This window comes from Protopterus annectens, chromosome 5.part1, assembly GCF_019279795.1.
Source record: "Protopterus annectens isolate FY-2018-M chromosome 5.part1, PAN1.0, whole genome shotgun sequence".
NCBI lineage: Eukaryota > Metazoa > Chordata > Ceratodontiformes > Protopteridae > Protopterus > Protopterus annectens.
The window spans coordinates 376,442,621-376,457,357 of record NC_056736.1 but is presented as its reverse complement, the minus strand read 5'-3'; positions in this window follow the sequence as shown (position 1 = coordinate 376,457,357).

Genomic DNA, 14,737 nt, shown 5'->3' with positions numbered 1-14,737 from the left:
TGCTTGAATTGAACCCACGAATGTTCATCTGTTTTATCCTGACCAGATGAGTGAAATGGTGTCAGAACTGTGATTAAAAGAACAACTTCTATAAACCATGAGGTGCAGAGATGAAGTGAAGGCAGACTATGCAGGTTGAGTAGAACAGAGCTCAGACAGATGAAACAGGGCCAGAAACGAGCTAAAGGTAAAGAAAACTGCACAAATTATTTATTTGACAAAGAATATGAAATGGCGTATTTATAAGGCACAAAACACATTATTAATCAAATGAGTAGCACAAAATGTATTATTAAGCAAACAAAAGGTAGAAACCGCATTATTGATTAAACAAAATGTTTAAAACCATGATATTTCATAAAACTAGCAGAAATATTCATAAGGGGGCTCAGAATTACCTTAGGCTTTGCATAACAAGCATGTTTAAAGTAAAACGGAGAAAAAAAAAGTGTAATGAGCATGATAAAAGATTAAAAGGGCATAACGAGTACAATAAAAAGGGCAAAATAAGCTTAAAGAGCAAAGCAACTGCATGTTTTTTAGTAAAGGACCATGTTTGGGCATAAACTACTTTTTTGCATGGACCAAAGCCATTCAAAGCATAACTAGAGTTGTTTGAAGTATCTCAGAGTGTGCAAAGTGTTAGCAGAGTGTGTGCTTTATTACAGTGCAATAATTTCAAAGAGTTTACTGTGTGGAAAGTTCAGTTATATTGCAAAGTGCAATCAAAGTACACCCATTTTGAATAGTTTATTGTGTTGTGTGCATTTAATCACAGAGTGCTGCTATTTCAAAGTGTTTCTTACACTGTACATAGTTATTTCATAACATACAGACATTTTGAAAGAGTTTTTGTGCTGTGTACAGTTTTTTTGCAAAGTGCATTCATCTCGAAGTGTTTCTTACTCTGAGCTTCTTCTGTCATGTACAGTTTATTCACAAAGTACAATCATTTTGAAGTATTTCTTATACTGATAAGGAGTGGTTTCCCAAAGTACAGTGATTTCAAAGTGTTTTTGTGCTACAGAGACTTATTTGGCAAAGTGCAGTTATTTCAAGAGTTTGTTGTCCTATTGAGCATAAGTACAAGTACTGGCATAAAGTTCTGGCATATATATTTGTGTGTATGTTCATATATGATTTCAAGCACCTTCACTACTATGTGTTGATATGGCAGAGGCATTTTGCAGACAAGTCCATTTGTGTTTGATCAGGGTTCCTATCGCGTGATCGAAAATTGTAAATGGCGAAAGCATATTGAGCGAACCAGATTGGTCGAAATGTCGAAATGTCATGCGCATAACATGGAAATCGCTGTAGGAAATATTTTCCCTTTACTTCAATGCAGTGCAATCTCGGAATAAGAATATTTAAGTAGCGGGGGTGTGGGGGTGCAGCCCCCCACATTGGGGATGCAGGGGGGCTTGCCCCTTACCTACAGCATTTAGGTAAGTATAGTTTTTATTTTTTTATTTTTTATTATATTTTGAAATTTCAAACATCGCTCATATGGTGTCGACCATATGGTGCTCGATGTTTGAAACTTTTGAAACTATAATATAGACCCATTTGATCATACTATAGCAGAGAATTGCAGAGTCTTTGAGCAGGAATACAATATTTTCATGCAAGCAACTTTTTCTGACAAAGATGCACATACAAGGACATTCATTTTGCTCAACTTAGCTGGGTCAGAAGCTATTGAGAGAGAGCGTTCATTTGTGTATGCACCAAAAGTATATGCAGGAGAAGGGGAAACCACAATATTGTGGTACCGGCTGAATCAAGGGAGGACCCTGAATGCTTAAAACATATATTTAGGGAAATGTGTAACCCCCAGACAAATGTTACATTAGAGACACATTTATTTTGTGCAAGAGACCAAAAGCCAGGTGAAACTTTTGCAGCTTATATCACTGACTTGAGAAACAAGGCTAAAATATGCAGATTTGGTGACTTGAAAGATGGGTTAATAAAGGTCAGGCTTGTGTGTGGTATTAATAATGCTGATGTGAGAAAGATTTTGCTTCATGACAGTGATTAAACATTAAGCAAGGCCATAGAGATTTGTCAAATCCATGAGGTAACAGAAAGGCACCAAATATGCTTACAAGTGATAAGAGCATGGTTTCAGCAGCCTCTAGAACAAACATAGACAGTATGCAACATGTGGCAAGCAGAAACAGACATAAGCACATGGCAGCAGCAACCCCTGCATGGAAACCTCGTAGCTTTCTAGCATGTTCCAAGACTTGGTCAGTAAGAAGAGCATGCTCAGTACAGTATAAGAGTGAGTCAGCATAACCCAAGTGAAGTCTTATTGTTAACTGTTGTAATTATGGAGCCAAACATGAATCTAAAAGACAGACATGCTTAGCATTTGGTCAACAATGCCACAAGTGTAAGAAATGGAACCATTTTCTAAAGTTTTATAAATCAAGCAAGCCTCATTCACTTATTAAGAAAGGTCACTCTAAAAAAGCAAGTTGATCATATAGAAATATGCAACCCTACATTCTATGCAGATGGTGTATAAGTGGTCAGTGAAAAGGTTAATGCAGTAGACATGCTGGTAAAAAATTAAGTATTGTGTACTGTCCTGATCAATGGTATACTCACAGAGCTCAAAGTAAATACTGATTCAAAGTGTTATGTACTGTCAGCAGAAACATTTGCTAAAGTGAGGGCTTGTGAGCAACTTAATTTTGTCAGTTGTGTGAAACTTGTTGCTTATGGAGGTGAAGAGATTTAAACTGAATGCTCAGTAGTGCTTTCATGCAATTCGGCTGGCAACAGTTACAGCTTGAAATTGTATGTAGTCAGAAGACCTGTGCAGTCATTATTATGTCTCAGAGACAGCTTGAGAAAGAAACTTCTTTCTTTTACTAAAGAAGTCCATCATGTAAGTGCATGTCCCAGTTCCAGCTTTACTGATGCCATTTTCTCAGAGTATGCTGATGTTTTCAATGACACGCTAGGCAAACTTCCAGTTATGTACTCCATGAAAGTAGACCCAGAGTTCAGTCCAGTGGTTAGACCAGCAAGTAGACTTCTAATAGCTAGGCAGGACAAAGTCAAGGTCCAACTAGACTAAATGCTGCAACAAGGTGTGATTTGTCCAGTCACAGAACAAACTGAGTGGGTGTCTTCTATGGTAGCTGCTCATAAGAAAAATTCAGATGAGAGTAGAATAGGCATTGACCCAAGAGACTTGAACAAGGCATTAAAAAGAACTCATCATCCTATGCATACAGTCGAGGATATTGCAATCCTCATGCCAAATGCCACTATTTTTTTTCTGTCTTAGATGCAAAGAGTTCATTTTGGCAAGTAATGCTTGATCAGAAAAATTCAGTGCTGACTACACTCAGTACCCCATTTGGTAGATACAGATTCTTCAGGATGTCTTTTGGAATAAATTCTGCCAGTGAAGTCTTTCAGCATGCAATGGAGCAATTTTTTTCAGGCTACCCATGTGCAATAATAGTTGATGATTTACTGGTTGGAGGTAATGGTGAAGCAGAGCATGACAGAAACCTCAGGAAAGGTCTGGACAGAGAGAGTGAAGTGAATTTAAAGCTCAATCCTCTGAAATGCAAATTCAGACTACCACAAGTTACTTCTGTAGGTCATTTATTTATCAGTACAGGCTTATGACTAGATCCTCCTAAACAAGCAGCCATTCTTGGGATGCCAACTCTAGACAATGTCCAAGCTTTACAGCATTTTCTTGGTACGATTACCTATTTGGTCAAATTTATCTCTGACTTTAGTGAGTTATCACCACCTTTAAGAGAGCTGACACACAAAAATGTTGCATGGTCATGGTTAGAACAACACCAGAGAGCATTTGATAACCTCAAAAAGCAAATTGCTAACCCTCCTACATTAAGATACTATGATGCCCACAAGCCAGTAGTTCTTTCCTGTGATGCTTCAAAGTTCAATCTTGGTGCAGTTATTCTTCAAGAGGGCTCACCTGTTGCCTGTGCATCTAGAACTCTTACCCAGACTGAGATGCAGTATGTTCAAATTAAGAAGGAACTTTTGACAATGTGTTTGCATGTTCGAAGTTCTATAATTATATTAGGTTCATATTACATTATCAAAAGATAATGTAATCGAACGGCCGCATTTCAAAACTTTTATTGTGGGGGGCTGTTCCCCCCCCCCCCACTAAATATATATTCCAACTCCAAGATCGCACTACAGTGAGGAAAGGGCAAATATCCCAATCTTCACTGTACTGTGATCCAACAATTCAAACTTTGAAATGCGTCCGTTTCGATGTTTTGGCCATTCGATTACGTTATCTTTCGATAATGTTATAGGAACCCAATTATATTTTTGAGTGAGCAATCCAGACAGAAACTGACCATCAAACTTTTAAAGAAGCCTATGCATTTAGCTCTGGCAAGACTACAAAGAATGATGCTCAAATTGCAAAACCACAATTTCAAAATGGTCTATATATGGGGTAAACTTCTTTATCTGGCTGATAACCTTATCGAAATCACCCAGAATTACTACAGAACAGCTTGATGCAGAGAATTTTGACTTTGATGCCATGAAAGTGCATATTTTTTCTACCATGAATCTTGATAAGCTAAGAGATTATACAAAGACTGATCCAATTTTGCAAAAGCCCAACCACTTCATCAATGTAGGATGGCCATCAAAGCATTCCTGAGTAGTGCCAGAAGTACAACCATACTTTCCATGCAGAGATGAGATGTTGATGGAAGATGGTATCATTTTCAAAGGTCCAAAAGTTGCTGTTCCTACTTCCTTACAGCAAGAATACATTCAAATTTTGCATCATGGCTACCCAGGTTTTGACTCTGCCAAAAAAGGGTGACAGGACTAGTATTTTTGGCCTTCTCTATTGAAATATATTGATAAAGTGCTTTCTTCTTATTCAGTATGCAATAGTACTAAGCTTCATTTGCAAAAAGAGACACTTCAGCTAAGCTAAATTCCTGAACTACCTTGATCAACAGTAGCTACTGACATATTTGAGTGGAAAAGTCACCATTACTTAGTGTTGGTAGACTCTTATTTGAACTGGTTTGAGATTGATTTGCTACCTAACCTAATGTCCAGTGCTGTAATTACTAAGATGAAACATCATTTCTCAGTCCATGGTAGTCTCCACAAAGTTATTTCTGACAACAGTTCTCATTGTACCAGTTAATTGTTTTAGAGATTTGCTAAAGAGTGGGACCTTATCCATGTTACTAGCAGTCCTGAATATCTACAGTCAAATGGTCGTGCTGATCTGGCAGTACAGACTGCAAAGCAATTAATAGAGAGGTCAAAGTGTGACAATACTGATATCTTCTTGAATTATCTCAGAAATATACCTCGTGACAACCTACTTGGCTCACCTGCTTGGAGACTTCTATCTAGGCAAACCACAGCAACCTTGCCTATTAGTTGTAGTTTGCTGGTGCCTAATTCTAAAAACAACAGAGCAATCAAAGCCCAACTTTTTAAGAAGCATTCTTCTCAGAAGTCCAGCTATGATAAACTGAGCAGATTTCTTCATCTGTTAAAAGGAGGAGAGACAGTGAGGATACAAATGGTGAAAGGCTTTGATCAAATTGGTCAGGTAAAGGGTATATGTACCAATCCAAGATCCTACTTAGTGGAATCTGGGAGAGAAACTGTAGACATCTTCTCCCTGTATCAGACACAATATCGCAGCATCATACCTCTGATACACACCCTAAATCTCAGAGCAACCTTGGCAATGTTCATACCAAAGAACATGTCTCAGTATCCATTCCCAGTGATCATCTAGCAATGCTTAATAAGGGCACCTGTGTTTTTATGGGTCTATACAGATTACAGCAAATGCTTTATAATTGAACATGAAACAGCAATACTTTAAAGTATCAAAAATGCTTAACATTGTAAAATAATTCATCGAATGGATATAGGTGGCCAACAACCAGGAAGTACCACAATGCATAAGGTAAGTGAAGGAAGCCTTTTTAAAATTTGCCCTATTCCCCACTGCAGTGCAATCTCAGAGTTGGCATGTATATATATATATATATATATATATATATATATATATATATATATATATCCATAATAACCTCACCCTCATTTAAAGTGGAATTGTATCACATTCAGTCCAACTATTAGCCATGTATAAATCACATCATTAAAGTCTATCATTAAAATGTGTCATGTTGCTCTATATATATATATATATATATATATATATATATATATATATATATATATATATATATATATATATATATATATGTATATATATATACACACACATACATGCATACATACACACATTTGGGGAGGGGGTGAATCCCCCACCTTATTTGATTATGTTTGCGATGTTGGCCAGCTATAGCCATTCAATGAATTGTCTTACAATGGTCAGTGTTTTCAGTACATTAAAGTTTCGCTGTTTCGTGTCCAATTATAAGGCGTTCATTGTAATCTGTATTTGATGCACCAACATAGACCCTGTTTTTACACAGCTGGGTTTTTATTGCCTCACGTATAGTGATAACCATGTATTCCTAAAACTTACCAGTGCAATATGTAAGAGAACCAAGTATACAATGAATCTAGAATAAATGATCTCTCTCAGGTAACAACAAACCAGATATCACACAGGTTGTCAGCACACATACATCAACTCTTCAACAAACCAAGTACACAACATATAAACCCACATACAAAGAGGTACTCATGAGAAGCTTATTGAAAGAGCAGAGACCTCAGAAATGTAAACCTTCGGCACAAGTGATGTTTCCAAGGGAACCCACTTCACATAAAAACAACCATATAAGTGTCTCTCCCATTAAGCCCTTAAGGCAAAAAACCTGAAAACCAATGTCTTGGACATAGACAAATCCACAGTGAGACACACAAATATCCCCCTCATCAAGTTGTATGAGGAGTAACCCATGGTCAACTTGTTGTCAGGTGCCATGATTTGTAAAGTCAAGCATGCGTTCAAGTCTCTCACTGTGTGAAAGTAGTGAACTCCAAGTCAGACTGCCGACCAGTCACAAGTGGAGTCCTACAGGGATCGATCATGGGTCCTCTCCTGTTTGGCATCTACTTCTCAGAAGTCCAGGCCAACACAAAGGGACTCTATCTGACCAAGTTCACAGACAACTGCAAGCTGTGAGCGATTAGTAACTCCCCAAGTGATGCAGACATCCTACAGAAAGGCCTCACTGAGACCAATGACTGATGTCAAAACCATGGCCTTAAACTTAACACCAAAAAATGTGTCATCATCCCCTTGGGGAAAAACTCAGTTCCCACTAATTACCACATCAATGGGAGCCCACTGAACACTGAAGGTGTTATAAGAGATTTGGGGATGCAGGTTGACAGCAACCTCTCCTTCGACCACCACATTGCCACTGTGGTCAGAAAGTCCTTATATGTGGCACATCTCACTACCAAAGGTTTTGCATCCAGGTAGAATGAGATCATTGTCTCTCTCTACTCTTCCCTCATTAGTCTAATCATTGAGTATAATGCCCCATTTGGCATGCACCTCACTAGACACCTACAACAGCGGGAGAGGCCACAGAAGTACCTCATGAAGAGGATCCTAGGCATTAAACACATGTCCTACATGGACAAACTCAAGAGACTCCAGCTATTCTCTGTCTCATATTACCTACATAGAGGTGATCTGTTTGACTTACAAAGCCATGTCTGACCCAGCATTGTTATAAATGCTACATCTAAAGAAATCCCAATCCCTACACACCACACGCTCCAGACACCTCAACCTCATTACCACAATCAAACAGACATGCTGGAAGGACAGGTTTCTCACGCAGAGACTGCCCATGCTCTGGAATAGACTTCCCATACATGTCAAGCAGAGAATCTCACTGTCCCTCTTCAAGAGAAATCTTGATGAGTGGATGGGTAATAGAAATTTCACCATGGGGATCACTCCAGTGGCTCTGATTGATAGAGGCACTGGGAACTAACATTGGGTGGCACAATGCCAGGGCACTTCTATGAGCTAGACTTGTAAAGGATCCAGGGCCATTAGCCTAGTACACACCTATGAACCTATGAACAACAGTCACAGCTATACCTCTGTCATACTCCATGTTGGAGTAAATGACTTGAGACATATCTCACTGGACTATATGAAGAGAGATATGACTGACCTCTAAGATTATGTGTCCCAGACAGGTATGTCCATAGTCCTAAGCTTATCATCACCCAGGATGATACCTCAATACAAACAAAAGAATTATCAACTTCAACAATTGGTTTAGCTACTGGTGTCCAGTGGAATCCGGAAGTTGTCAGGGTGGGATAATATGATCAACAGGCCACACTGCTTTGCCAGGGATGGTCTTCATCTGTCACTTCCTGCCTTTTGGTTACTGGCCAAGGTACTTGCCTCCCCCTTAGTTAGTTTTTTAGGCAATGTCATAAGAACAAAGTTCCTGACATAAACATATCCTCAAAAGACAAACTTAAGGATATACTGCTTAATGCTAGGAGTCTAAATCAGAAACTACAGTCAAAAGAAAGTTCTTACTTGGGAAGATGTTGATGTTTGTGCAGTCACAGAGACATGGTTTAGGGCCACAGAGAGTACTGCAGCCATGAAAGTCTATAATGTCTTCCACACATTCAGGCTGCAAAATGAACATGAAAGAACCAAAAGAGAAGGTGTATTCATCTTCATAAAAGACAAGTACACCTCAAGACTGGTTAAGCAGTATGACACCCTAGAGTTACTCCAAGTCCAACTAACTGTAGAACCCTCCATGCATGTCTTTGTTAGCTACAGGTCCACCAACATGCACAGTGAAAACCACACATTGCCTTCTTGGACTTACTTGAATCACTCATAATACAGCCAAACATCCTAGGCATGGGCAACTTAACTATCCTTCATTGGCTGGAATACATATAAGAGCTCAAATACACACACCCTGATGTTCCTGCACGTTGTAAACATGAATACTCTGGAACAGTTAGTCTGGACTCCAACAAGGGGCTTGAATGCCCTTGACCTAGTACTCAAAGAGAAGAATACCTTGCCATCGCTGCACCACCCCATATGTGAGACCCTTCCTGGTAAGGTCTGACCATAAATCAGTCACGTTCAATATAACAATCTTACCTGAGCCCCCTCAGGATCCAAAAGGTGGAAAAATCCCTGAAGAGCAAACTATACCCTCCTAAGTTATGGCATATATAGTTTCAAACCTACTGACACCACTGACAGTAAAGGCACCTATATGGAGGTGTACACAAATGCCCTGTATAAATACCTTTACAAGTGTATAAACTTAGCTGTACCAGAACAGATCAAAATTTGCCCATGATAAACATGCCACCCTGGTGGGCATCTAGCATGAATAGATTATACAACAAGAGAAAAAAAATGATGTACATAACATTTCCCTTGAAATAGTATCCAATACTAAACTGTTAGGTGTCCTCACTGATGATCAACTTAAATTTGATACACACATATAAACAAATACTAAATAAACACACCAGAAACTTGGCATGTTCTATTGCCACAATCGCTACCTCACTCCATCTACCTGATTTCTTCTCTCCACCACATATCTCATCCCTTCCCTCCTTTATGGTGCCCCACTCCTAACCAACCTATCATTTTCCACCAAGACAAAACTTTCTTCCTGCTACAACAAAATCACCAAATTTTCCACTGGCCACAGATCCCCCACTCATCACTGTATTGCCTTCCACAAACTACATTGGCTAGAGTTGCCCAACTATCTTATCTACTCCCAAATAGTTTATGCTCAAAAACTCATTTTCAGTCCCTCCCTATGCCCTTCTCTAGCCTCAACCTTTACAATGCACCTACCCAAAAGACCAGCCCACCCAGCAGACAAACTCCTACTCTCTTTCTCCTTAGCACGTCTTTTGAACTCCCTTCCACCCCATATTCACCTTACCAGCTGCCCCACCACCTTCAAATCTCTGCTCCACTTACACCTGGCATCACTCTGGGAATGTTCATGTTCCCATCCTGCATAACATCCATGTAGCTATATTACTTCCTATCCTTTCTCCTTTTTCCTAACTCAAATATCTACCTCCCCACTTTCCTCTCTGTCTCTTCTTCCCCTAACTCATCCCTCACTTAACCTATATAGCCCCCCCTCACACCATTCATATTTTCCATGTGGGAATATAGTTACTTGTAAATAGCTACTGACAGTTGTAATTGACATGGATATACCTACTTAATGTAACAGACTTAACTTCTTTTGTAGCAATGATAGGAACTATATATTTGCAAACTTCACTAATTGTTATATAATTTCTTTATCTTCTAGATTGTATTATCAAATGCTTTGTTTTACATGTACGCTTCATACGCTTCTGATTACTATAATATCCTGTTATTATTATTTTTTTTTGTATACTTTGTGTCTATGGAGATTTTTTCCCCAGGACCGCATTGAAATGGACTGTTTTGGCCCAATGAACCATCCTGGCAAACAAACTGCAAATAAATATATAATGTCCAGGAATAAGAGGGAACAGTCTCAGCAGAAGAACACCCTCCATAGCTTGAAAAAGCAAATTAGACATCTCATAAAGTGCTCTAAAGCTAATTATAAAACTAAATTAGCATCCATAGCTAAGGATAATCACAAGACATTCTTCAGCCTATGTCTGTAATGTTAAAGAGAAGGCCGGGCTTTGGCAACAATTTCTCACCCCTGTCTCAACAGATCATACCCCATAGAATATCTTTCAACAGTGTTCTACCTATTATGTGCAAACAACAGGTCATAACCACACTCATCAGTGCCAAAAATACAGCCTATATAGGACAAGATAACATCCCAGGATGATTACTAAACAGGCTAAAGCAAGAGTTAACAGAACCACTGAGTACTCTCTTCAACCACAGTCTAAGTACTGGCTTTCTCCCAGCAGAGGGGAAAACAGCAACCATAACACCCTTGCACAGAGAGGGTCCCTCAACCTACCCAGGGAGCTATACACCCATAAGCCTGACCAGCTTTGTCTGCAAGGACATGGAGGGAATCACCTTGGACCTTTTCAACAGACATTGGTGAACTTCAAACTCTTTACCTGACCCAGTTTGGCTTCAACAAGGATAGATTATGCCTGTTACACCTAGTGGAATTTTTTGAGAGTGTCGCCAAAGCTCTGGATGAAGGCAAATCAGTACATACTACCTATCTCAACTTGGCGAAAATATTGGCACAATTTTCCATGAAGGCATCATTGCAGAACTCGCCCACTTGGGGATTAACCTGTACGTCATTAGATGGATAGCCAACCTGCTCACCAAAAGAATGCATACAGTCATAGGTGGGAATTCCACCTCTACTAGCAGACCATTACCAGTGGTGTTTCATAAGGGTCTGTTCTGGGCCCCCTACTGTTTGGAATGTATTTCTCAGAAAAAACAGGTATAAAAAGATGCCCTGTGGCTCAGCAAATTTGCTGACAATTGCAAACTGGGTGCAAGCATTGAATCCCCAAATTATGTCAGCATACTACACAATGTGATTACATACATAAATGATTGTTGCCAAAGCCACAGACTTAAAGATAACCCAAAATAATGCACTACTGCCCCTTTTGGCAAAGGAGAAGTCCCAGCAAATTACACTATTAATAATACCTCTCTATGTTCTAACCCAATGGTGAGAGATTTGGGAATGCAGGTTGATGCCACCCTCACCTTTGATCATCATATGTCAATGGTGGTAGTGAAGGCCCATTAAATTGCACACCTCTTAAGTGAAGACATAGCTTCCAAGACTGAGGATGTTATATCTCCAATGTACTCATCCCTCATCAGACCAATAATAGAGTACAATGCTCCCTTTCACCTGCAGCAGCTGGAGAGACCTCAAGTTTCTCACTAAGAAAATCCAGAAACTTTCAACACATTATCTACATGGACAGACTGAAGGCCGTGTCACTGTACTCTGTATCATACAGACTGCTGACAGGTGACTTATGGCTGGCCTACACAGCACTCTTGAACCCTACCTTAATGTAAATGCTGTACCTCTGCAAATCACATTGGACAAGACTCACTCACTCCAAGGACCTTAACCTAGCCTGTGACATCAACAGGACATGCTGGGCAGACAGATATGTCTTTTAGTGATTGCCACTCCTATGGAACAAACTCCCAATTCATGTGAAACTGAGCTCCTCAATGACCATATTTAAGTGTAACTGGGATAAATGGACAGGCAATTGTAGGTATACCCCGGGGGTTACACCTATGTCACTCAGTGCTGATCATGGATTCTCATTATGGACTACATATCTTGGTCTATAAGGGAACAATGGTACAACCTGGGTAGGTTTGACAAGGCCCTTGGGCCATTAGCCTAATGACCTCCTATAAACCTATGAACATAGGGCCATTATTGTAGCAGCCTTGTATGAGCCTTTGAAGCTATGAACCTATGCAGGCCTGCCAACATCTTGTCTCACGCATTGGCTGCTGTTGTCATTTACTATAGGTTCAGCTGCAGTCTTGCAAAAGTCACACTTGTGCCATAGTGCTTGCATTAGCTACTGCGTTCTGCAGCCTGTGTACTTAGATAGGTAGAGGTTTTATTCTTTCTGCAATCAACTGTGTGTGCATGTGTGCTCTTGCTTGACATTATAAGAGCCTTTTACCTCAGCATGTGGGGCACTGTTATTACCATATTCTCAATGAATACTGATGATGTCCTCAGCTATATCAGATGTCTGGATATGCAGCCATCCCCAGCAGACCATGGTCAGACACTGGTCTGGATACCAGGCAGACATCACCTCATCCTATACCAGACAGATGACAGACAACAGTGACATGGCTTTTGATCTATCCACATAAATCATGATATGGTTTATAGGTCCTGCGTTAACTTCTTGAGAAAGCCCTGTGGTCTCTCCAGCTGCTGCATGTGTCTGTAGAGGTATGTGTAGGAGACAGCATTATACTGCATTACTGTTCTGCCGAGGTTTGACTACAGTGCTGTCACACAATCCTAAGATCTGAATATAATGGTGTGACTTATAATGACTTGAAAGATCATTAAAGCGAGAAGTTAGAAAGTAATGATACACATTGCAGTTTCTGACCTCAACATCCTTACAAGAGCATTCACTATAACATTGTGAAATGTTGATGGTATCAATTGTCTAACTTTCCAAAGCCAATATAAGTCAAAGGTACAATGACCATTTTAACAACACAAATGCAGATATACTAAGCAATAAGTTGGCTATGCCCCTTGAGCATCAGACTCAGCTTTTGTATTCCAGAATCCAGAAGATAGAAAACAATGATGTGGCACAGTTATTACTTGCACAGGGTCTTGTGGTGTGTGTGTGTGTGGGGGGGGGGGGGCTAAGCTAATACAGATGGTAGATGTGTGTGTGTAAGTAGGAAGAAAAAGATGGCAGACATTGGGATAAAACAACAAATGTCCAGTAAGACAAACTGAGTAACTGTTTTGTGTGTAGGTGTCCTCCAGGTAAAATTGGAGTGTGAGTATCTGCATGAACACAACCAAGCTCTGTTCTAGATCTACATCTTGGTCTGTCAGACAGGTGTGAACCATGCATAGTAGAGGTGGCAGCTCGTTGTTGTCATCCCTGACCACGAGAACTGGCTCTGCCAGGAGTTGCTCTGGCAAATCCACACCCATGGTCAGATGCAGTGCTGCTATTGAATGTGACCGATGTCTGCTTGATGAGCTCCCTTAACAGGGACACCCAGGACCATGACAGTAATGGCCATGTTGGCTGACAGTAGATGATGTGCCTGACCTACTCCCATGAGAACACCATTCCCCTTCCAGCAGATGTTCCATCACAGACACTGCTCGTTCCATAACAGACACCCCTTGGTTCATCACAGACACCCCTTGTTCCAATGTGTCATTCATCTGATCCAGTGAATTGGCAACATAGTGGAGGTAGTCATGCATATCAGACTGTGCCACATCCACAACCTTGAGCATTTGTCTGGAGTACCTATGAGAACATTGCTTGTGCCTCCATGATGGCCCTAAACATACACTGAGTGGCACAGGAAGTGACACCTGCATCAGTTGGAGGATGGACAGCAGGCCCCCTCTGAGAACCCCTATCAATCCTCCTGTGTGGCACCTCTCTCACATTATGGCTATGGACAGACTCAACAGGTAGTGAAGGCACAGCAGCCACACTTCCTTGATCAATGTCCTCATGCTCCACCTGTCCAATATTTGTGGATCAGTGGACGGGGTAGGTGTAGCCCTACTGGCTCTATCCAATGGAGATGGAGAGGATGGCTGTATATCAACCTCCATGTCAGATTCAGCCTCTGCACCCCCAAAATGTGCTTCAGTTTAGCCGCCATCATAATCACAGTTTGCAGATACTGATATCAGGTGGCACAGGGCCTACACTCCCACTCTCATGATCACCTGTAATAAAAAAGCAAGGAACACAGGAATACATTAATACCTGCATTTCTATATTACAATATATGCTAACAAACAGTGCTGCCACTATTACAGAAAGTACAGCAATACACACAAGAGGACAGAGATCAATATCACAAGTTACAATATTTATTTAAATTGCTCAGCAGTACTGACATAAAAATATTTGGCTTACTATCTACAAAAGATGTACTGCACTGCACTCCAGATGGTCCTGGAAAAAATTAAACAAGAGGTAAGGACAA